General features: G+C 37.8%; 1 pseudogene; it reads right to left on the bottom strand.

The window, feature by feature from the left end:
• Nucleotides 1–706: 706 nt before the first annotated feature.
• On the bottom strand, nt 707–1,077 carry LOC122734717 (annotated as a pseudogene).
• Between the last annotated feature and the right edge of the window lie 3,107 nt (nt 1,078–4,184).

Genomic DNA, 4,184 nt, shown 5'->3' with positions numbered 1-4,184 from the left:
TAATTTTCAAATTATACACAAACACATCCCTATACATATATGTATGCAGATATATGTATATATGTAGAGGTGGATATAGATATATAATGTATTGATGCTGTTATATTAAGTCATGTCAACCTTTTCATGAGCCCATCTGGGATTTTCTTGGCAAAGATGCTACATTGAATTGTCATTCCTTTCTTTAGCTCATTTTACTGATAAAGACCTGAGGCAAAGTGGGTTAAATCAGCCATCCAGCATCACACAACTAGTAAGTATCTGAGACTGGATTTTAACTCAAGAAGATAAGTTTTCCTGACTCCAGGACCAGTGCTCTATCTACTCAGCTACCTAGCTTCATATAGATACACATATACATACATGCATGCGTATATGCCATGTGTTTTGTGTGCATGGGTACACATGTCTACATATGTATACATTTTAATGTTGAATAATAGCTTATCTTAAGTACATAAATTCTATTATCTTTAAATGAGTAGTCATTCAACTTCCATCTGTGTACATCATTATAAGTTGATTCTGAAGTAGATTAAACTTTTTGGGGGAGGGAGGGGGTACTCAAGACTTTTATTAAGGACTCCACTTGGCAAGGCCCACCCCGAGGAAGGAGCCACAGCTTCAGGGACATGACTGAGAAGTTTTGTCGTGCTCTGTCATGGATGCTCCTGATCACTGGGGACGGACACTTCATCACAGCGCGTCAGGCCCACAGCTTCTTAAGCTCCTCCACCACCTGGCCGGGCTCAGGGAGCTTCAATTTCCGTGGGGGCCCTTCTTGATCCCGCTCCAGAGCTGCACTGGGTTGCCGGCCGGCAGCTGCAGCATCACCTCGAGGCTGCTCCGGCGGGGCTTGCCAGGGTTCAGCAGCACTGGCAGCCCTGGGCAGGCGAGGCGCAGCGCCTGACCCACGGCCTCCACGTGGCACGCGTACACGCGTCAGCTTCGGCAGTGCTCGATGACCACGCGGGGCTCTCCGGCGCCTGCATCGCTGCCCTGGGCCAGCTTCTTGGGCTTCTCGGCTTCCCCGTCCCTAGTCACGTCCGCCTTGCGCTTACTCCTACGAGGAGCCATGGTGTCTGGGCCCTGGGAGGCCTGTGGGTACCAGGCACGTGTAGATGTAGGAGCTGGACTCCCCCGGACGCTGAGCTCAGCGACCCGGACGTAGAGTGTGCAGTCAGATTAAACTTTCTTGTCTTCTACTCTTGACAGTTTCTAAGCTTCATTTCATTCTCTATTAAGTTCAATGGTGAAAATGGAAGAAAAATAACATTTTCTTTGTCTGCCTTTATAATTGACATAAATTTTTCAGCAGATATTGCTGAATGATAATTTCCAATTTTGTAGTTTTTCCATCCCCATAACAATTTTTAATGTTAAAGATCAGTAACATGTCACTCTCCATGTAAAACTAAAATTCAAAAAATATTCTCATAAAATTATCTAAACCAAACTAAGGAAACTATAGATATGCCTGTATATCCATCCTATGCTGTATGTGTAAATATTCATAGCATATATATATGTATATGCATGATAAATATAGGACATTTAGCTCCAAGTCATATGAATAATATCCTAGAAACTATCTTAAAAAGAGTGATTCTAAGAGAAAAATCGGTTGGCTTTATGACAAGGTTGTAACTGGAAGTTATATCCTTGACTAAGAACTCAGTTTTCAATGTGTCATAAAAGCAAATATACAACTATAAACATCTGTGAATCATTCAAAATACTAAAATTATGCTTGCATTCCTGTAAAATGAGCATTTCTGTATTATATCCATTTTTTTAGCAGAGGCCTTAATATGCAACCATCACATAAAAAATATAACTTTTTGTCATCCTTTCACTTGACATTTGGCTTTAGTGTCTTAAAGAGTTGTAGCAGTCTTAAAGGTTATGCTAGTGTTGTTCACCTTCATGCAGGTGCTATCAGGATGAAAGAGCTTTCTTTACAGACATCTTAGTAGATTTGTACAAAGAACAAGCTGCCTACCTTCAAAAGCCTTCCTAAGAAGACTAGTTACCAAGTAAATAATTGCTTTAGTAGCAACAATTCAATAAAATGTTATTTGAGGCATGGGAAGATTTGGAACCCACCTTTAAGAATGGAGTGCCCATGCTGATGAAATCATACATCTTTTCAAGTATTCAAGTATTATATCAAAAACATATATATAAATAACAATGATGATGATAACATTGCTATAGTGCTGTAACATTTTGTTTTTTGTGAAGCAATGAGGGTCGTGATTTGCCCAGGGTCACTCAGCTAGTAAGTGTCAAGTGTCTGAGGCTGGATTTGAACTCAGGTCTTCCTGAATCCAGGGCCAGTGCTTTATCCACTGCACCACCTAGCTTCCATGCTATAACATTTTGAAACACTTTATATATGTTATCTCATAATCCTTAGAGTTAGGTATTATTAATATCTCCCAAAACTGAGGCAACCAATGGGTGTGACTTAACCAAGGTAATACAGGTAGTGTCTAAGGCCACATTTATACTAAAGCCTTCCTGCTTCCAAATCCAGCACTCTATATACTGTACTCCCTAGCTGCCCATGCAAAAGGAAACATAACTCTAGCAGTCAAATCAATGAGTGTAGCAAGTAATGCTTGACTAAATGTCTTTTGTTTGAATCCATTTTTTATCCCTGGCTGGCTGGTAAAAGTAAATATATCAGTGAGGGCTCATGAGGAGGAATTTTGAATGGGTTCTGACCCACAGAATACAATGAATCTAGAGTAGATTTATTTTTAATTCTTGAAGGCTTGTACATATTGTATGATGCCTTGTATGTATTTATTTCTAGTTATGTTTGCATATAACATGCATCTGGGGTGTATTTCTGTGTGTATGTATAATCAAAGAGTCAAATACAATATCCCTTACATGAGAAATTTTAAAAAGGTCTATCCTGGTTTATTCATGAGTTTCACATTTTCACTTTCTAGTAAATCATTCTAGTGAATTACTATTTTTATTAAACATTTATTATAGAGAGTTGGAGATGGGGGTGGGGAATGTTTACTTTGAATTTGAGCATTCTATTTCTTTTTTTCCCTCACAAAATAAATAGACATTTTGAACATTTATTTTCTTTTTTTATTTAGCATTTCATTATCCTGCAAATATATGTAATAACAATTTTCAACATTCATTTTAAAAATTTGATTCTAGATTCTTTCCCTCCCTACCCACACCCTCATTGAGATGGCAAGCAATTTGATAAAAGTTATATATGTGTTGCCATGCAAAACATATTTCCATATTGATTATGTTGTAAAAGAAAGCCTATAACAAAATAAAAACCCAAGCAAAATTGAAAAAGTAAAAAAAAAAAAAGTTGCTTCAATCCTTCTCTGGGAATGGTTAGCATTTTCATCATATGTCCTTCAGAGTTGTCCTGGACCATTACATTCCTGAGAATAGCAATTCAGAGTTGATTCAGAGTTGATTATCATACAATATTCCTGTTACAGTGTACAGTGTTCTCCTGGTTCTACTCATTTCACTTTGGATCAGTTCATGTAACTCCAGATTTTTTTTCTGAGCATCCTGCTCATCATTTCTAATAGCACAATAGTATTCCATCACAAAAACATCTTGCAACTTGTTCAGCCCTTCCTCAATTGATGGGCATCCCCGAAATATCCAATTCTTTGCCACCAGAAAAGAGTTGCTATAAATATTTGGGCATAATTCCAAATTCTCCATAAACTAGTTGAATCAGTTCACTCCACCGACAATGCATTAGTGTCTCAATTTTCATACAGAGCCTCCGTCATTTGTCATTCTCCTTTCCTGTCCATTTAGCAAATATAATAGGTGTAAGGTAGTTCTTCAGAATTATCTTAATTTTCGTTTCTCCAATCAATAGCAATTTGGAGCATTTTTGTATGGCTATAGATAGCTTTTTTTTAATCCATCTGAAAACTAACTGAAAATATTATTTGATCATTGGTCAATTGAAGAGTGGGTCTTATTTTTATAAATTTGACTCATTTCTCTATGTATTTGAGCCATGAGTCTTTTATCAGAGAAACTTGCTTCACACTTTTTCTGTTATGTTTGCTAACTATATTTCCCTGCATCCGATTTCCCCTCTTTTTATTTGATTCTCTCCTTCTTTTCACTCTGTCCCTCCTCCATGGAGAAAGGGAAATGGAGAGGTA

The sequence above is a fragment of the Dromiciops gliroides genome, chromosome 1 (assembly GCF_019393635.1).
Source record: "Dromiciops gliroides isolate mDroGli1 chromosome 1, mDroGli1.pri, whole genome shotgun sequence".
Taxonomy (NCBI): domain Eukaryota; kingdom Metazoa; phylum Chordata; class Mammalia; order Microbiotheria; family Microbiotheriidae; genus Dromiciops; species Dromiciops gliroides.
Note: the sequence above shows the minus strand (reverse complement) of the source record. Positions and strands in the feature narration are given on the sequence as shown.